The sequence below is a fragment of the Suncus etruscus genome, chromosome 13, assembly GCF_024139225.1.
Source record: "Suncus etruscus isolate mSunEtr1 chromosome 13, mSunEtr1.pri.cur, whole genome shotgun sequence".
NCBI classification, from domain to species: Eukaryota; Metazoa; Chordata; class Mammalia; order Eulipotyphla; family Soricidae; genus Suncus; species Suncus etruscus.
The window spans coordinates 46,926,420-46,948,514 of NC_064860.1; the positions used below are offsets into that span (position 1 = coordinate 46,926,420).

Sequence of the window (22,095 nt, forward strand, 5' to 3'; positions counted from 1 at the left end):
AAAATGAGACTAACTATAAAAATTTACCTTACTGAGTAATATAAAGAACTAAGGGTAGATAGAGTGTTTTGTGCTATCCTGTTCTTTGAAAAACTCAAATAGTGTCAAGGTTTAAGAAAAGTTTTATTTATAATATGAAATAAAAGTCAGTGATATTTAAGTTCACTTAAATCACCTACGGCCAAATTACTTACTAAGATTGTTCAGAGATTGGACTTGTGGTAGTCCATAATGCTTATGATTTCTGATGAATTTCACCTTCTTGTGTAGTGAATCTTAGCAGGTCCCTAACTCCCCTTTGTTTTGCTAATTCCAGAAGTAAATATTAAGAAAGCCTAGAAGCTCTATTTTTGCTCTCTTGAAAAATGCAAGTTGACCTGTAAAAATCCATATCCTCTACCTGAGGGCGAAATGCTGTGCTCATGTGGGAGGTAAGCAAGACTCTAAGACTACATCATACTTAATCTTCTCAGCATCTCAACTGACGGAAGCCTCCAAGGACTCGAGTGCCAAATCCAGCTCACTTGTGACCATTGAAAGTTTAGCAGCACAACCATTCAACAGAGCCTGGCACAAATTAGTCAACAAATTAAATAGTTTTTGCTTGAAAACACTAAGTTTGGGGTTATTTATTTGATAAGCAATGGATAACAAAAATAGAACTATTCTACTTCCTTTCTCTTCTTTTAGCCAGCATGCACTTTATAGATTTTTTTGTCCCATACACCCTCTTTTAATTATGGCCAGTAAGATGTAAGATGACTTAAGATATTACATCTTAATATCAGTTACAGCACTTATCATTTACAGCATTTAGGACACATGCTAATTAAATGATAATAGAATTCAGAGAAACCTAAGGATTGGAAACATTTGGCCTTAGTGACTGGGAAAATTATATCAAATATAAGATTTTGAGAATCCTTCAGAATAGTTTCAAGAATATCAGTCACCTTGATTGTGCAGGCCTTTGCAAGTCACTATTACTCTTTGTGGACTTACTATAATTTAGGTACTATGAAGTATTATATGTATATTTTTATTAGTAAGCCTTCCACATTCTCTTGAATGTGAAAATTCTTTAAAGTTACAAAAATAAAAAGTTTTAACTAGAGCTTGATTTCAAAAGTATATCCCATCTCTTCAAAATATGTGGCTTTCTTAATTGAAAAAATATATAAAATATTAAAATATAAGGAGATCAATGGCAAATTTGAACATTTGCCTTTATATTAATTCTCACTTTATTTTTTTACTGTCAAGACTTTTCTAATTATATTAAATAGGTTAAAAAATATCCAAACTATGGGCTGGAGTCATAGCACAACAGATAGGCAGACTTGGGTTCAATTCCCAGCAACCCATATGGTCTTCTGAGCCGGCCAAGAGTAATTTAGTAATTTCTGAGCTCTGATCCAGGAGTAATCCCTGAGAACTGAGGTGTGTGACTCAAAAAAACCAACCAAACAAACAAACAAATAAAACTTCTTCTATGGGGCCGGAGTGATGGCGAAGCTGTAGGGTGTTTGCCCTGAACGCCGCTGACCCAGGACAGACAGAGATTCGATACTCAGTGTCCCATACTGTCCCCCAAGCCAAGAGTGATTTCTGAGCACATAACCAGGAGTAACCCCTGAGCATTATGTGGCTCAAAATTAAAAAATATATATTAATAAATAAAAAAAACCTTCTATTGAAGAAACTTCTATTAAAGTTGAACAATCCAGAGATTTATAAAAACGTGTAATTCTTCCCTTCCCCTTTCTTGTCTTTCCTTCTCTTCCCCCTCTTATTACCTCCCCCTCCCCTTCCCTCCCTTCTTCTACTCTTTCCTCCCCTGCTATGCCCTCCCCTCCACTCCCATCCTTTCCATTTTGGGCCACATCTGACAATCTCAGAGCTTTCTTCTGACTCTCAGCCGGGCTCAAGGGACTACATATGGTGCCAGGGATTGGCTCCAAATCAGCTATATGGAAAGTACCTTGCTCTTCTCTCTCTTCCCAGTTCCTAGAGGGATAATTCTTTAGTCTTATGATCTATCTGAATCACTTTATTACAAATACATGGTTTTTAACAAAGTCCACCTAATTTATCATTTAAATAGAGGCACAGTTTTCCTTTGGGATATAATTTTAAATCTGTTAGTGCCATGCAGAAGAGTTCAGAAATTTTTATTCATATTTATAAGAAATTCTTCCATTAATATTTTGAACGTAATTTCTTTTGGGATTTAAGGAATAATAATTATTCTTGTGTCTCTACCACACTATATTAGCCACAGTTCCATAAGGCAAACAGAACTGATAGTATATATGCTATAAATATAATTTAAACATATCGATGTATAATGATAAAAATGTATATAATTATACATATGAAATATGTATGCATGTAAATCACTTTTTATTATAGTCATTTTATATAGTCTGCATTCTTATTTACTGAGGGTGGAGTTGGGCCATACATAGCTGTGCTCAGAATTAAATCTTGGTTCTATGATCAGGGATTACTCCTGGAAGTTTTCAGGGAGCCATATATAGTTCTGCAGATCTAAACTAGATTGACCACATGCAAAGCAAGCACCTTAGCCCTGTGTAATCTCTCAGGCATGGGATACATTACTTTAAGCAAAAACAAACAAACAAACAACCTGCAAGTATAAGGACTAGCATATCAAAAATCTGAAATATAAACCTGCAGACTGATGCCACAATTCAAGTTCAATTTTCTCAGGCTGGAAGACTGACTGTTCCAGTTCAGGTATGAAAATCTGCTGCAAAATTCCCTCTTGCATGGAGGAGGTCAGTAGTATTTTCTTTTCATGGACTAAACTCCACCCACATTATGGAAGTTAACCTGCTCTGAAGGAAAGCAACTCAAATTAGAATCTCATCCCCACTCTCCGAGAAACATCTACAATGCTACACATCCAGAAATGGGAGAGCTTGAACATCACAAGTGACAATTCCAAAGAAAGGATGTAGAATCCAAGTGGCTAGAGACAGGAATTTAATGCTGTTTTATGTAGGGAAGCAGCAAGTAAGATTGTTTAGATGAGCAGAACCAACTGAGTAGGCTGAACTATTTAGAAAAAAAATTATGTTCTGGTTCTGGTATCATGTTTGAGTACCTTGATAATGTTTTGTCAGGAAAGATGGATTATAGATAGGCAGTAAGATATAAATATAGATATATATATGTAAATATAGAAAATCAAATATTGATATAAGCATATATAGATATAGAGAGACATAGATATAAGTATAGGCATAAGTATAGGTTTAGGCATAGATGTAATTATAGAGACTGTAGAGTAAGGGAGGAACAAAGAGCTTCTGAGCAGATACTTGAGAAGGATGTGGGGAAGGAAGAGGCTGTAGTGGGTATAAAGGTAAGGACAGGGTCTCTCTTTCATACTCCCACTCTCTTCCTGGGAGTTATCTGAGGTTATGACAGCTCCCAAAGCACTCTGGTTTCCTGTCCCAAAGGTATAAAGTGGTAGGGAATAGTCTTTTATTTCCCCCCATATTAGAGCACTATGGCCTGTCCAAGCAGACACATAAAACTGACTACTATACTCACCTTGATGTAAGTCTATCAGAGATTTATTTCAAGTACCAAATAAGTGGGTCTGGATGGTAATGGTATTTGAGTGGCTCACAGACTTAAATTCCTTTAGACTTCTTAGTCCTCTGTGGTGACCAATGTCGAGAATTTTATATAGTCTTACTTATTGTAAGGAAAGAGAAGAAAGTGTGCAGAATGTGAGAAGGAAGCCTGACAGTTTCACACCGTTCAATTGGGGCCACTGTCTTCCCTTGGAGAGACATGATTGTAAAGGCAGGCAGGAGACTGCAAGCTACTTGTTGAGATTGTTCTAAGAGAATGAAATTCCTATTAAATAAGATCCTGCCTATCTGAGTGGAGATGAAGCACTTATCTCCCTCAATTAGCATTCAAATCAGAAGTTTCAGAACAATTCTGGTTTCAAATCTAAATAAGCATGATCCAGGATATGATTGTGTGTTCGTTATAGACTTAAAAATTGTATCAAGGATGCTATTAGAAGTCATTTAAAAAACCCATACACATTTCCTAAAGTTTTCTCTTTAGACATATTTCTGTTTCACAAGGATAATTTGAGGTTTTGATCATTTTTACAGTTATCATACTTTTCTCTTCTGTGATCTCACAAAATGATTCATAGAGATGTGAAAATCCCACTAGTAAAATAGCCACCTCAATTAAACTAAGCTGTATTATACTTTTTTAAGCAGAAAGTTAATACAGGATCATTTGTACCTTTTTAAATAATATTAACAAATCCTAATCCTAGATAACAAAAGATACAACATCTAAAATTATGCAAGTACACAGAATATTTTTCTCTCCAAACCACAGATATCAGCATCAGTTTGTAGACATTTTGTTTCTTTTTTTTTTTTTTTTTTGTGGTTTTTGGGTCACACCCGGCATTGCTCAGGGGTTATTCCTGGCTCCGTGCTCAGAAATTGCTCCTGGCAGGCACGGGGGACCATATGGGACGCCGGGATTCGAACCGATGACCTTCTGCATGAAAGGCAAACGCCTTACCTCCATGCTATCTCTCCGGCCCCGACATTTTGTTTCTTATCAATATAAGCTATGTGTATTAAAATTTTGTTCTTGAACTAAAAATGTTGGAGTTTATCCAAAAGCCTGCTTTTTTTTTTTTTTTTTGGTTTTTGGTTTTTGGGTCACACCCGGCAGTGCTCAGGGGTAACTATTGGCTCTATGCTCAGAAATCGCTCCAGTCAGGCTCAGGGGACCATATGGGATGCCAGGTTTTGAACCGGTTTCCTTCTGCATGCAAAGCAAACACCTTACCTCCATGCTATCTCTCCGGCCCCAAACCTGCTATTTTTTTTTAACAACAATCCTAAAACAACACAGAAATGTTTTGGTTGCATGGTGAGTCTACATTTAATAACTCAAACTCGTTTTCTTTTAATAATCACTTTCAAGATAAAACTTTTTAATTTGGTGAATTTAATTTGGTGAAACTAAGGTGGTGATTAGAGAGAAAGGAAAGGGTTGGGGTAGGAGGAAAGAGAACAGGGGTTGTTTTAGTAGTGGAAAGGCACTCGACCTTGGCTGATGCATGTAGTGACAGCAATACATATAAGAATATATGAAGCTGGGCCCGGAGAGATAGCACAGCGACATTTGCCTTGCAAGCAGCCGATCCAGGACCAAAAGGTGGTTGGTTCGAATCCCGGTGTCCCATATGGTCCCCAGTGCCTGCCAGGAGCTATTTCTGAGCAGACAGCCAGGAGTAACCCCTGAGCACCACCAGGTTTGGCCCAAAAACCAAAAAAAAAAAAGAATATATGAAGCTAACTGCCACCCCCCTGAAATTCATGCAATTGTAATCCAACAAGTCAGTGGCCATTTCAACACCACCACCCAAGATCACCATTGATCCTAAGTCAAGTGTTTGAAACCTTGCTGACTCTGTACAGCTTACTTTGACCACTTCTGATACTAGTCTCCATAGAGATGTCAGTGGGATCAGATTAAGTAGATTGATAATCATTTGCCTTCTCACACCCTCTCAGCCTTCCCACTAAACTCAACTAAAGGTTTTTAATGAAAGCCTTCATTACCTTCCCTCCCATTTTTTTTTTTTTGGTATTTGCTGGTATTTTGGGACACAACATATAGTAGTTCTGAGGGCTTATTTCTGGCTCTGTGTTTAGGGAACACTCCTGAGGGAGCTGGAAATAGAGGATATAGGAACTATATGTGTGGCTGGCCCAGATGCATGTTACCGAGACACCATCTTGCCAGCCCTTCTTATTTTACATATTAAATTTTCTTAGATTACTGACTGACTTGCTTTTCTTCCCATCTATTTCTGTCCATCCATAAAATGTGCTCCTCTCAGTACTGTTTCAGTATGAGTCACCTGTACAAGGGATAAGTGTTAGCTGATCAGAGATTTCCTTTTGATTCTTCCACCTGAAAGGCACTTATCCTTTCACTAATTAGCCCTGCCTTCTGTCCTCATCACCATTTGGCATTGTATATATTCGACATCTTATCTGCCGTTGTTCTTGTTGTCTCCTTCAGTGAAGTATAAGATTCATGAGAAGAGAGGGCTAATATATCTGTAAATTAAAGTAACCCCTACTATAAGTGGTGCTGGATATATGAAGGACACTGAGAAAAATATTTGAAAGACCTGAAAGATACTAAGAGGACTGAAATACATGGCTTGGTGCTAGAGGTAATACAAGGGTTAAGGCACTTGCTTGCCTAGTGTGCAGTGGATCCTGGTTTGATCCTTGCAAGTGGATGGCCCACATTGCCAGGGATATCCTTGGAGACTCCCTAGTATCACTAGAGTAGCCCAGATGATTTCCATCTGGGCTTGATCAACACCGCATTACCTCAAAGCTTTGTCAGCAATGGATATTGCATTTACCCACATAACCAGATAGCTGAGAATGATGGTGGCACCCCCTGGTCTGCTGAACAGTGCTTGTGTGAATGAATGTTAAATGGAAGATGCCTTACTGGTACCTTCCCACTTCAGAATAAAAGCACTTCAATAAGCAGTCAAGAGGGTCTGTGAGCTCTCCATGGTTGAGATTTTAATCCTAGCACCAAATGTCCACCCTACACAGAGCCCCTTTGCACCTCCAGGCGTGGCCTAAAATAAATAAATAAATAATTGTAAAATGTGATGGCCAACATGTTTATAGAATGTGGAAAACAAGAACTGCATTCTGTCATGAAGATCTGGAAAAGGGTTTATCAAGAAGATGTGTGAGTCTAAAAAGTGAGTGTGAGTTTATCAAGCAGGGAGTGACACATGTGTTAGAAAGAACAACTTAGGTCAGTGACTAGCAAGAGAGACGCAGGGCTCATACAGGAAATGATGAATTCTAATGCATGGGTAGACTATATTAAAATCATTCTTGCTTGGAAGCACAGCCCTTTGTCAAGTTCTCCAGCATTTTTGCCTATTTCCTTTCTTGCAATTCTAAATAATAAAAAACAGTTCTATTCACAACTGAAGGATCTAACACTTAACTGTAGCCAATTTCAAAAAAACATGGACCTCGTGTTTTTTGCTGTTTTATATAAGGCTTTAAAATTAGTATTCTATATTCTATTCTTTTTTGACTTTTATAAAAATTTGCATTATTCCATTTACAAATTAATATGCTTATTATAGCTGGTACATGAATATACAAATATAAATTAAAAATATACCCTTAAGGAGCCAGAATGGTATTACAGCAAATAGGGCATTGGCCTTGCATGCAGCCAACACAGGTTCAATCACAACTTCTCATATGTTTCTCTAAGGCCACCAGGAGTATCCTGAACATAGAGTAAGCCCTGTGTGGCCCAGAACAAAACAAAACAAAATACCATCAAATTATTTTTAATGTTAAGGTAACTAATATTATACATATTCAATATTATTATCTGAGTTATTCTTTTATTCATGTGTATATTCCTTGGTAATTCAAATACTCAAATGGTGTGGTATTTCATATAGAATGCAAATATACTTAAAGAATCATAATTGGGGCCATAATTGGTGGCATAGCAGCATGTCATTTGACTTGCATGCGGACCTAGGACAGACTGCAGTTCAATCCCCCAGTGTCCCATATGGTCCTCCAAGCCAGGAGCAATTTCTGAGCACATAGTCAGGAGTAACCTCTGAGCATCACTGGGTGTAGCCCAAACCCCCCCAATAAAAAAGAATCATAATCATAATTTTCCAAATACAAGGTGAATATTATCATTTCATCAGTTTCACATATTTTATTTCATTTTTAGTTTCACCACATCCCTGAGAATTCATTGTAGTCAAATTTATTTTGGACATAAAAACACTGGCAGTGATTTTCAAGTAACTTGCCCAGAATCACACAGTAACTGGCAGAGGAAGGTATTTGAGATGTTAGGACTTTAAGCTCTATTATTGTGTCTAATGTCACATCAAGTTGTATTTCTGTCATTTTCCCAATTTTTTAGTAAAGAGCACCTTTTTTTTAAAGGTAGTGGGACAAGAACATACCTGGCAGTGCTTAGAAAACATACGTGGTACCAGAGATTGATTCCAGATTGGACAAGTACAAGGTTGTGGGTACATGTGAGGAAACCTCTGTACTATCTCTCTGGACCCAAGAGCATCTTCTTTATCTAATTAAGAAATATAATTATTCCATCTGGTTAAATTAGTTTATTTTGCATTGTGATCAAAATCCCAACTAATTGCAAGTTAATAAAGATAGAGACATACATCTTCTTGTAACTAAAGTGTGGCTCTAGGAATTTGGAGCCCCAAGATTAGAAGAATTTATGTGTTTCCTATCTCTGCCCTGTCCTGTGCCATTTTACCCAAAATGTGAGCGAGCTTCTGGTTCAAAGCACCTTATAGAACATCAGTCATTCCACTCAAATTCTAGCCTGCAAGGAAGAGGCATGTCTTTTGAAAATATTTTCTGGAGGGGCTGGAGCAGTGATACAGCAGTAGGGCATTTGCCTTGCATGCAGCTGACCTTAGGACGGACCGCAGTTCTATCCCCCACGTCCCATATGGTCCCCCAAGCCAAGAGCGATTTCTGAGACCATAGCCAGGAGTAACCCCTGAGCTTCACTGGGTGTGGCTAACCCCCCAATAAATATTTTCTGTAATATGTGTTTTTCCACATCTGGATACATCTGGCCACAACTTGTCTTATTTTAATTATTTAATTTACTTATGTTTGGAGTAACACCTGGGGTTATTCCTGTCTAAGCAATGAAGAATTGCTACATAACTTGCTATAAGAAATGAAAAATCCTGATAATGCTTATCTTAAATATCCATTGTTTCCCCTTAACACACACACACATTTAAAAAATAAAATTAAATATATTAATATCATGCAGAATTCTCTTCCTTGGTCATAAAACTGTATTATTCTTAAAACTGAAATTTTAGGGATCAGGAAACTGTACCCTTGGGCCAAATCCAGTGTCACCAATTTCTATAATTAAGTTTTATTGAATCTCAGAAAAGGTCCACTTATTCTATATTGTCAGTTGCTGCCTCAGCATGGTTGGGTAGTTGAAATACAGACCATATGGCTCACAAGCCCTCTAATGTTACTTCCATTAGCATTTATAGAAAAAGTTATTTGATCCTACCACTAGTCTCCAGCTTTTCAGATATATTTCCATTCTTATTTAAATTACTTAGATGAATTGATATAAAGAGAGAGCCCTCTACAACAAAATAAAGCAATAAATCACTGGTACATATATCAGTATTTTTTTCTAAATTGTCCCCAGTCATGGGGTAATAAAATAGGACATACCAACATTTCTATCCAGCCATGGGCTATCTAGCTAGGAGAAGTGGGGCAAGGTAAGGGGTGCGTGTTGGAAACTCAATCATCAATAACTTTGTAATAGTGTACCTCACAGTGATGCTTTTAAAAAATAGTAAAACAAATTAATATACAAAAACAAAGTAGAGGCAAAGCACTTCTGACTCATTTTCCTTGTTTGTAAAATGGAAAATAAAATTACACCTAAAAGGATAATTAGGTCTGGACTGGAGTGATAGTACAGCAGGTAGGGCTGTACTTGCCTTGCATGTAGCCAATCCAGGTTTGATTCCCAGAATCCCATATGGTTCCCTAAGCATCTCCAGGAGCAAGTCAGGAATAAACCCTGTGTTACAAAAAAAAGTAATTTAATAATTATAAATAAACTGAAAAAAGAAATTGTTATGTGAACCATGTTAATACAACAGAAGCATTTAGAAGAGTATCAAATATGTTTCTTGTAACCCTACCCCTATTCTTTGGGTAAACTTACCTACAAGAAAGACCCTCCCATTTCTGGGAGGGATCTTGGGGAAGTTATAAAAGGTTTGGCCTGAGGGGCCAAAGGGAGATTTGCCTGAATAAAGAAGGAGGCAGTAGAAGAGATGGCTGAGGGACTAGGTACAATGCAGGGCTAAATAGGATCCAGCGTAAATGGTTATGGCAGGCCACACATGTTGGCTAGAGCATGAATAAAGATGATCTCTCTGGAAGCTGACTGCATGTGAGTTTTCTACCCACCAATCTCCTGAACCCAGATATCCACTAGTTGGAGCCACGTGGTCTGGGATGGCAGAAAAAGGCCCCTCCATTTATCCCACCTCCATCCAGCTCCATCCTAAAGGGCTACTTTATTATTTTATTCAACATTTCTTACAGCATACACTCTGCTAGACAAAAAAATCTTGTTTTTGTAATTTTTCATTGAGAGCCATTTTTACAGTATTTTTATCAGAATTTTCCTAGTAAATGGCTAAATTGATGGTTCCAAAGTCTGTAGGTCTCTAAATGATGATTATCATCTTTCTAATATTAAAATCCTATGTGATTGGGGTTTGTAGATGAGGTGCTCAAACTCTCTGTGCCTTAATTTGACATCTGTAAAATTAGGATAACTATTGTGATTGCCTCAGAATAAATGGTGTCATTCATGCCAATCCCTAGGCTCAATACTTGCCATATGATAATCATTTGGTAGGCTCCCCTACCATGATTATCTCCTACTCCAAACTCACAAACCTTTGATTTAATTAACATCCCTCAGAGTGCAGAATTGTCCAACAGGTGAATAAGCTACACATACTAGAAAGCTCCTTGCTGCCTTCAGTGATTTTCCTCCAACCTTCACTCAGCCACAAGATGTGGTTCCCATATTGAGGTGAATTCACACATTTGGCTCAATAGTCACTTCTGCTAAATGGCCAGTGAGAAGCTGGTTGAAAACTGCACAAATTCTGTCAGCTGGTGAGCACTTCTATAGCAGCTAGTTGCTGCTTTAATTTTAAGAAAAGTTCCAGAAAAGACAATTTTTTCTTTAAATAATATTCTATTTCAGTTTTCCATATAAAAATGTTTAAAACTTGCTGGTCTCTGGGACACCAATGACTCTTAAGTAGCATGCCAACTTCATAGCTGCTCTATTTACAATAGCTCAAATCTGGAAACAACCAGATGTCCTAAAACAGATGAGAGGCTTAAAAAAACTATGGTACATATACACAATGAAGTACTATGCAGCTGTCAGGAAAAATGAAGTCATGAAATTTTCCTATACATGGATGGCCATGGAAAATATTATGCTGAGTAAAACGAGTCAGAGGGAAATGGACACAGAATAGTCTCACTCATCTGTGGGATTTAAGAAAAAAATAAAAGATAGTATGGTAATAATACCCTGAGACAATAGAGATGAGGTTGAAAGATCATCCCATGATATGAAGCATACCACAAAGACTGGTGAGTGTAGTTAGAGAAATAACTACACCAACAGCTATCTTGATAATGGTAGTGAGTGAGAAATAGAGTGCCTGTCTCAAAGGCAGGCAGGGTGTGGGGAGGAGAGTGATGGGGGTCATTGGTGGTGGAAGGTTGCACTGGTGAAGGGATGTGTACTTTTTTATGATGAAAATGCAACTACAAACATGTTGTAATTATGGTGCTTAAATAAATATATAAAAAATGTCTAAAACTATCTAGCTTCTAATTCTGATTCATCCTAAGCTAGTGTGCAAACTTCTGTTTTGACAAAGATAAGCAGTTGACTCCTTTATGAGACGATCATTTGTTAAGGATGGGAGACTGTTCCATGGATATCATTGTCATTAGTATGGGATCACATAAGAAATTAACCTAACCCCTCATCCACTGCTGGTTCAAATAGTATGGAGAGTTCTTAGTAAAATTAAAATTGAACAGCCATATAACCCAGCATTTACATTTTTAGTTACCTGCCCCCAGGACTTAAAAACTTTAATGCAAATGAACATATGCACACCATTATTTATTGCTGCACTTATAGTACAGCAACTATGATATAGAATCAACTTACGTGTCTAACCATAGATGAATGGACGATAAGATGTGATACATATACACAACGGAATTCTGTGAAGTTGTAATGAATGATGATATCATGCAATTTTCTGCAGCCTGTTTGGAACTGGTAGATATTCTGTTGAGTGAAGTAAACCAGAAGAAAGACAAACATAAGAAGATCTCACTTATCTATGGTTTATAGAATAATAGAATGAGGAAGTATAATATAATGAAGGGGGAATGACTAAATCACCCTTGATCCCAGACTTTAAGGAAGAAAAGGAAAGAAATCAAGGTGGAGGAGGAGGAAGAAGTGAGAAAGGTAAGTATTGAAGAATCAGGGTCAGGACTTGCATTATATTTGTGATGTGGGAGAGAGGTAGAGATGTAAACCCAAAGCACAGTGTCAACAACACTGAAATGTAAGATCTAAGCTGCACCCACAAAACTTTGTGATGTGCCTGTCAAAATAGAAGTCAGGAGGCAGGTGGGAGATAATGGAGTATGGGAGCACTATTGATAGAAGTAGATACTTGTGGTAGAATTGATGTTGAAATAGTATATGCCAAAATTGTAACTATCAATAACTTTTTAGTTCACAGTTCTTTAACTAAATGAAAAAATTTAAAGCAAGCTTATCCCTTACCATTTCCATCTAAAATTTTTTGTATTTATTTTCATTTTTACTTCAAGTATTCCTGGCTGCTTCCTCAGTCTCCTCATAATTTCTATCCAGTTTTTCTCTGGGGAAGGAAGAATTGAGTTGACCTTACAAATATGACTTTTATATTGTCATCTAAATTTGAGAATGTATGGTCCATGACCAACTACCATGGTATTGGCAACCTATACGTTTTTCCAGGTTTGGATGCAATTTTATTGGCAGTAACCTTAGGTGAACTCCAAATAACATGCTATAAAATAAAAAAAATCTAAAAAAACTCATACACTTACATGTGTGTGCACACGCACGTACACACATACACACACATATGGACACACACTAAACAGGTAGTCCTAGATTTTATCCTTTTTTATTTCACTCTATTCTTTTAGGAAAACAAGTATATTCCATAAATACAGACAACTATATATGAGTATTTCTTCCCCATAGCTTCAATCACAAGTGGTTCTAAGCAGTCAGGCTTTATGCATAAAGTGCTGTGTGAGAGCCTCAAGCTCATTCTATATGCAAGTGGTGTTTGGTGAGATGGGAAGGAGGGATGCATTTTAAACTAATAAATAATCATCACCCATGCCTACCTGGAAAATAGCTTTCTTGCTGAATAACATTTCAATACATAATATCTTCAAAGGAGACTGCCATTACTAATTTAAGTGTGCCTTGCCATATAAATCTTACAGATATGTACATACATGAGGCCTAAATTACTCTCTAGGGCTGCCTTTTCCCACTTAAATTACCTTAAGGAGATAATCCATTTAGGTGATATTAAGGCCAGTTAAGAGGATAGAGAATGGCTATGGCAGAACATGAAGTCTTTCTGCTTGGTAATTTCTCCTATCTGCCAAGCCCATGAACACATGCTCCCGGTCATATTCTACATTTGTAGTTCAGATTTCTGAGTGACCAGTGAAGACCCAGAATTAAAGGAGGTCAAATTCAACCTATCTGTGACCCACATCCCATAAGAGGCTCTTAGACTAATCTACCATGCCATTGTATCTGAATTTCAATCAGGAGAAACAAATCTTTCTCTCAGAATACTTATGTATGCCAGTGGTATTATGCTGACCTTTGAATTACAAATAGATACGAAAAAGGAATCTCAGGAGCAAGCAATATCCATTAAATAACAATTATGAAAAAGCTGTTTGCCTTTTGCAATGGCTTTTCTCATAATGAGGATATGACCACATTGGGAGTCAGGAGTGGAGGGGCTCATGTGGTAGAGTTTCTAATTCTGAATTATTCATTTCTCCAATGGAGAGAAATCCTCCAAGCTGGGATGGGGCAAAGTCAAAGAGACTCTGGGGCCAATATTAAGGCCAGAGTTTATATAGCAAAGGCCAACAGAGACTGCTCTAAAGATCTAAAAGAATTAGTTTAAAATTCTAACATCTTGCCTCCATGAAATTTTGAAGTATTGGAGTGTGATGCAGTGCAGTCTGGTTGTGTCTGAATCACCCAAGGAAATCAATTGCATGAAACTCTTGGTCCCTGAAAATGATGACTGTTTCTCAATATTTACTTTGGGATCTGGCCAGAAAAGAGTGTGTATGTGTGTGCTCTTTCTGGTGTTTTATAATATATAATGGATTTTTAGGCGAATTAAAGGGAAGTGGAGGTTATCATGTGAAGTGTAGTAAGACAGAAGGAGAAGAACAAATAGCAGATGATTTCTCACAACTATATATTACAGAGAAATAAAACAAGGGAATAGACAGTAATAAAAGGTGACAGACATTGGCCTTGGATGACAAATCTGAGATTACCAGGCAGGGGAGAGTTAGAGCAGGGTGAGTTGGAAAATTTAAATTGATGGAGGTACTTTGGTGGTAGTACAGTGCTGTAACTGTGCACATCTAAACCATAAGTGTTGACACATTTTTGGAGGACATACACAATAGTGCTCAAGTTTCTCTTGGCTCTACACACAGGGATCACTCCTAATGCACTCAAGGGGATATTTAAGGTGTTAGATATTGAAGCTTTGTTGTCCATATACAAGACATATGTCTACATTCTACTAATCAATTTATCCCCCCCATTTTTAAAATATATATTACATAAATATGTGGTGAAGATAATACTGACCAATATGTTGTAAGCTACTTAAAGAATTGCTTTAATTCTTTTACTTTAAATCACCATTAGGTATAGCTACAAAGTTGTTCATCATTAAATTTCAGTTATACAATTTCCAACACTTACTTATTCACCAGTGTACATTTTCTGCCACCAATCAAAGTCCCCAATATGCTACCCATCCTCCCACTGACCTCCCTTGTCTGCCTCAATAGCACACATTTTTCTTTTCTCTATCTCTTTCTGTCACTCTGTCTCTATCTCTGTCTCTTTTCTCTCTCAAACACATACACATAAACACTTACACTTGCTCTTCCCTTCTCCCCTTTTAAACACTGGTTGTAAGGTGTTTTTAATTGCTCTCTAGCAATAATAATCATGATATGCATCATGCCACAGGATAGAGTGGTAGGACCTTCTTTGTATAAATACAACCTTGATTTATAGTAGCAGTTGAGGGCTAGGGAAAAATTCATGGGTTGCACTTCTATCTGTGAACACTCATTCTAGGAGAAAAATAGGACTTAATATCATGAAACATTGTATACCACAGTGTTGTTTCTGGTGCTTCCATCCCACATCCCTGCCCAGAATCACCTTCTTTATGAGTCATCACTTCTGTAAACAGCGATCACCACTCACTCCTGCTGAGCTCTAATCATGGCACTGACAGAAGTTGATAGGATTTTTTTTTCATTTTTTTCCTAGAAGTTCCTTATGAAATGACCACTAGAAAGATTTTGTTTTCACTAATGAGAAAGTTTAAACATGGACTGGTCATAGAATTTATTTAAAGTTACATAGTTAAGAAAGGTTTATATGGGAATTGAAATCAAGGCCATGACCCTAGAACCTTCATGCTATTCATATACACTCTACCACTTCCTCTGAAAATATGAACTAATCCTCACAGCTGGATGATCATGGATATGTACTTGAAGAAAATCAGTAATTAATTCTCTGTACTTAACTTAGTTCATGTTCAAACTATACTTCTAAAATGGCTGGGAGTCTTCTTCCCATATCACAGATACAGGAATTGGGTCAGACTATCTGCTAGCAAGTAGTGGAAGCTTGGAAGCAAGTCACTCCAGCGTCAATGTTCATGATCTTAGACTCTGCATTATTGTATGAGAGAAATAACGGAATGTTTTAATATGTCAAAGTGCCCATGCTCATCCTTTATCCTGCAACCTAACACTCTCTCCTTTTGACTTTCAATATTTCAATATTGCAAAACTATCTCACACACATTTAAAAAAATGAGATCTTATCCAACTTGCTTTCTCCTTTTGACTCCCAAGCTCTTCCTTCTCCTGTCACCATAACAACCCACAACCCGCCATACACAGTTGGAATTGTTATCGAAAGAGGCAGAAGGTAGAGGCTTTAGATGTGTCTCTTCAGGGGTCCTCTCCCACATCTTTATCTCCTCATGGTGAACGTTGGGCCTCCTGTGATCTACTTCGCTGCCAATTAGGCTGTAAAAGGTCCAGCTGCTTCTGTGTCCTCCTGGCTCCCAGGAGCTCAGTGGGAGGCCTCTTGTCCATATGTGCCGTGTCCTTCCAACACCCAAGAGCACCAAGTCAGAACAGGAAGAAGCTTAATGTATGTTCCGTCCAAAAATGCGGGAGAACATAACTAAGAAAAAAGCATAGAATTCACCAGCCTAAATCTCCTTGATCACAAAGGAACCCATTCACAGTTGCAACAAATGAGGGCAACAGAATGCCTCCAGATGCCCTTGTCCTTACTTAAGGAAATGAAGAAACTAAAAAATCAGTGTGTTGCCCATTGTTGGAAACAGAGAAGAGGATAAAAAAAAAAGGAACATTGAGCAAATGCAATCTGGCTCATTCTGATTATCCCTCAGTCAAAACACTAAAAGTACTTTGTTTCCAAAGTTTTATGGGGCTCAAAATCGTTTTCCTTGACAAAGATATATTTAACAGATAAATATATGTGGTAAAACATAGTCTTGTATTTTTAGATATTTGAAAGATTAATGATAATCCCCAACATTATTTCCTGAGGCATCTTCACTAATACAAATGGATTAAGAATCTAATCTATTTTTTGGGGGGGGCCACACCCGGCGATGCTCAGGGGTTACTCCTGGCTGTCTGCTCAGAAATAGCTCCTGGCAGGCACGAGGGACCATATGGGACACCGGGATTCAAACCAACCACCTTTGGTCCTGGATCGGCTGCTTGCAAGTCAAACGCCGCTGTGCTATCTCTCCGGGCCCGAATCTAATCTATTTTATCAAAATTTATTTTCTAGAGATTAGGCAACCTTGTTCACTTTTCTAGGTTTCTGTGTTGTTTTTGTTTTTTTTTTTTTCATTTTGTTTTCAGTTATGTTTGTGAATCTATTTTTGTATTATTCTATATGTAAGTTGCTCCCATTAAATAATAAGAGGGAAATCTTTTTGAAAATCATGGAAAGTCACATTCTTTAGACAAAACTAACTGTTTAAAATGCATTGCACGTATGTTCAGTGCCATACTCCTTGTTTGTTTTTTTTTTAGTATCTGCAACTTGCTGCAGTACTAGAGTTAAATTTTCAATACTAAAACCAAAAAACTTGTGTACAACCAAGTGCTCCTAGAATGTGAGAATCTCTTTATCAAATAGCAATCGAACTGACGACTGATGATACAAAAGTATATGAATTCACTCATTAATTTTACTGACAGTTTCTTTTTTATGGTGAGGATTAATTTTGCGAACTCCTCTTGAGACCGTTTAGTATCTGTACAGTTCAAATTATGCATAACCAACACTTTCCATGCTTCTGATAGGTAATATCTGGCAATTAATGATGCTTATTGTCAGGAAATCTTAGCAGCATATCTGTCAAGAATGAATATATTTATATGCATATGGTAGGCATGTGAGAAAAATATCACACAGTTCTGAAAAATAGTTTGGAGAAGCTACTTACAGTTACGATATTATGATGTTAGATAACATATCTTCAAACAACATGGATTTAAACAACAAATCCACATATATGGATTTTGGGGGAAATAATAGGGTATAAACTTTCAACATCAAGAAACACATAAATACTATACATAATGTTAATTATTTATTATATATTTATTATTTCATTATTTAGAAGTAGATTTTATTATCTTAAACCGTATTATAAATGTATAGTATGTAGTTATACAATTTATAAAACATGAATTAATTATGTTACTGATTAGCTTTCCCATCAATAGCAGGCCATTTGTCACTCAGAGTTATCTTCAAGGAAAATTATAGCTTTAAGCTGGTTTCCAACCATGCAAGATTCGGTTCTCTTCATCTTTGATTGAGTCAAGGGCTAAAGGCATTCACTCTACTGACATCAATGCAGACAAGCCCAGGATAGTTTCTCTCTCCAGAACATATTATCTTTGTATTCTGTTATATTTATATTTTCTTAGACTTCTAAATTCCAATCCTTTTATGTGCATGTATTCAGTCACAAAGAATGAAATGCTAAAGGTGATTGAGAATGCAATAACCAAAATTTTCACCTTTGCCAGTGTTACAGCACACTGATGTGAACTTATCCTTCAATGAGACAGAAACTATGCTAATAACATTCCCCTTTCCAGGCTGACCTGGCCTGTGTGATACATTTCAGAATCAGAGGGACATCTCTGTGTATTTTCTCTTGACTTCACAAATGCCTGGGTGCTGGATACGAGATGCTGGTTGTTTCATTGGTGAAGATCCAAAAAGTAATTAAAGCATTCACAAAAGAGAATACAAGTTTGTCCCCCTAGTCTATTTCACACCATGCAGCCTTTAAGACAGATGTTGAAACATGCTGTTATCACTATTAGAAACAAATCATTATCAAGGAAAGTTAAAAAATCAAGTTTCAGATCAAGGTTGAAGTATTTCTTTAAATACAAAGGATTCAAGAATATTTGTATTTTTTCTTTTATTTTATTTATGTTCTACTTTGCTTTTTATGAGTAAGAGTTGGAGATAATTTAATCAGTAAGTTGATAAACATAATTTCACTTTGCCTTTGTTTTGGTTTGTTTTGGGGAGTATGTATATGTATGTGACTGTATTTGTTGGGTTCCTTTTTTGTTTGTTTTTGGGGGGTTATTTATTTTATTTTATATTTTTGTATTATCATGTCTGTTTTTCTTTCTCATCCATTGATTGTCTACTAAACCAAATTTCCCTACTACACACCAGGTACAGGTATAAATAAGCCAGGCAATGTCCCATAGAGCTTTAGTGGTTGTTGGGAGAGGTAAAAACTTAAAAATAATTAAAATGAGAAACCCTGTAGTATCATATGGAATTTTGCTGACTTATAGAGAATAAATTAAGTGAGAGGTAAAGAAGGGCATGGGCTGATTAAATGTTTTAAATGGGACAGACTGGAAGGTTTCACTGGTGACCTAACATTTCAACAGAGACCTGCTGTAGTAGAGGCCAAGTCATGGAAGCTATCAGAAAATAGATTTCTATATTAGAAGGATGTAAATTTTATGTTTATTTTTTTGTCCCCCAATTCACAATACAGACCAGGCAAAGGGCCTGGGTTGAGGTGTATATGGGGTGCATTTACTGTACCTCCTCTATCTATACAGTCAGTGTAAAGAACACAGCCTGTGTTCAGAATTGGGAGGCCTTATCTTTTCTTTTTTTAATTTTTTAATATATATATGAATATATATTCATGTTCACCAGTGCAACATTCCCATGACCAATATTCCAAGTGTCCTTGGGAAAAAAAGTAGAAAGCCTGTCTAGAGTACAGGCTGGTGTGGGGTGGGGAGGAAGGATGTAAATTTAAAAAAAGTGAAAAACTCAGATTAGCCCCATGCTTGAGATTTAATAAACTCCATTGAATATTCAAAATGGGAAGGTGGAATGGAAAAGCCATTTTTCTCCATTTCACATTTGTGTGACTGAAATTAAAATCAACTACGGTTCGAGAGAACAAAACAGTTCACCAACAAATGCTATATTTGTACACCCGCAATTGCAGTTTAATGAATATGTGCTCTCTAAAACTAAACAGACTGAGTGAAAATATCAATATGCTCATTAACTAATGATTATGGACAGAGTGCACACATGAGTGAAATATAATTTAAACTTTGCTTTTCTGACCTTGTCTAATGCATTGAAAGCTAGGACTAATTTAAGCAATTGCACATTACTCTCCTCTTGTCCAATTCCCCCTCCTTTAAACTAAGGCTTGATTTTGTTTCCAAAGAATCTAATTTCACCAAGATTGTTCGGGAATGCCTGTAATGATGCACTTCACTTCCACTTCCCTTCCGTGCCAGCAACAGCATGTACCACCAAATTATTGTGAGGCTGGAATGAAATAGAGTCACTCATTGGAGCTAAGTAAAAATAAACAGTTGAAATTGCCTGTCAGTCTCTGGAGGGAAATGAAGGGTTGGTTAAAGATATCTTTCCTTTTAATAAGAAATTTTATTACTTTGGGTTAGGTAGTGTTCCCATACCCAGAATAAGCCAGCTGCCATATCACCTTTGTTACTGTCTGTGCCTGTAAGACCGGTGAAGGCAGATGTCCTCATGCATCAGAGGATAATAGATACTCAAAGAATGCATCCAGTTGATGGGGCTAAAATAAAATGCCAAGGCAGAATTTCGAATTTGCCATTACTGTTTCTCTGTATTTGACACTTGATCCCTAATCACTGCTGCGGACATTACTAGGTATTTCTCTCGCTAGGATTGAATCCATGGGAGAAAGAAGCATGAATTACAAATGAGCAAATTTCTCTGTTTCCAAAAACTAACAAGCCTAACAAAACAACAGCCACTGACATAAAAAGAAAGAAAATAAGTTGTGTTCCAGCTAATTGTGTTTGATTGCACTATCCTACCTGTGACACACGAATTGCTTTGCAGCAGTTGGTAAAATTACAATGATTTTCATGTTTTTTTGACTTCTCTTTACTCTTCTAAAAAGTTAATTCAAAGGGAAAATTCTTAATGAGAAAAAAAATACATTTTCTAAATCAAGGTAAATTAGAAGTGTTTGGGCTAAATAAAAAAGATGGCTTGAGTGGGGAAGACACAAAGCTAATGATTTCAATGGAAATATAAAGGAGGAGGATGAAATTCTTTAAGGGCAAAGGGTGTGAGTCCTTTAACTTGAAAGATCTTTGACCTACCCTGCATTTCAAATGCCATCATACTAATGTTGTTAATAGTTCTTGGAAACTGGGATGGCAAAGCAAAGCTATTTTCCCCAAGTCCAATGATGTAAATAAGAATGTTATTTTTACAGTGTATTTCTGGTTACAAAAATAATCCATACTTTAAATTTAAAACTCTCAAACAGTTCTAATATTAGACTTTTGTTTTCATTGATCTGCTTGCCAACCAACTTAGTTCAGTGAAGGTTTATGGGTGCTCAGAAATTATGCCAGTGGCAGAGGGTTCTAGGCAGGAATTGACCCTGGTAGTATGTTCCTCTATCACTGAATACCACACACTGTTTTGATCACTCCCATGGGGTCAAGTTAAAAATAATTGGTGAACCTACTCTTAGCACACTTGGATGAACAGGGGAAAAAAACAAAACATCCAGAGAAAATCCACCCAGCATGGGTTCAACATTTATACTTCACCCTTCAATGATCCTGGCTAAAATATTTTTGTTATATTTATTTTCTTTCTCATCAACAGTGTAAAATAATGTGGACCTATTTCTATATTGATGGCTTTTCCACGTGTTTTATTTTAAATTCGTCACATTGCAGTGGGTAGAGGAAAATTACCAATTGCCCTTTGAATGGCAAAGGGGCACTGAACAGAGCTGGCAACATCTAAAAGCTACAAATCAGAAAGACATTTTCCAAAGGAATTATGAATATGCAGCATGTATTACAAGCACATAAGTCCTTCTCGTGCTTCTGGAATGAACCCAAACAGGAGGAACAGTAGCTCTGAATGTTGCTCAAACTTCACAAAGAAATTGGCCTTGCTTCATGTGGCTTCTATTCATTGGCTAATATTTTAACAATCCATCTCTAGTAACAGGTTCTTTCTTTGAAATTACCAGTAATGGCTCTAATACACATTATAGCAGGTTGGTGGTGAAATAATCTCCCACAATGCTGGCCCACAGTGACAAGCTCCATTCAATGCTGCCAAATGGTGTTGCATTCAGAAACTGGATATTAGGCCTGAGAGCCAAAGGCAAGCAAAACCTCTTTGCTTTTCAGTCTTTGATTCATTTCCAGCCATTCCATGTAGAAACTCACTGGAACTCACCAATGAGTTCTGCTCTTGTGTAAGGAAATCTAATCCACAAGGATGTCACAGATGCTCGTCAGTCACTTTAGCTCTAACTGAGCAACCAAATGTTCCTCCTGTGTGTGGAAATTTTGTGAACATAAGCATTCC

General features: G+C 37.0%; 1 protein-coding gene and 1 non-coding gene across 5 annotated transcripts in view; one reads left to right on the top strand and one right to left on the bottom strand.

Moving 5' to 3' along the window:
* GRIK1 (glutamate ionotropic receptor kainate type subunit 1) overlaps window positions 1-22,095 on the top strand; it is a 495,577-nt gene that overhangs the window by 148,861 nt on the left and 324,621 nt on the right. The window lies entirely within an intron of this gene.
* Window positions 19,201-19,333, bottom strand: LOC126026979 (small nucleolar RNA SNORA51). The gene has a single exon (XR_007502159.1). It is a non-coding gene; the product is annotated as a small nucleolar RNA SNORA51 (small nucleolar RNA).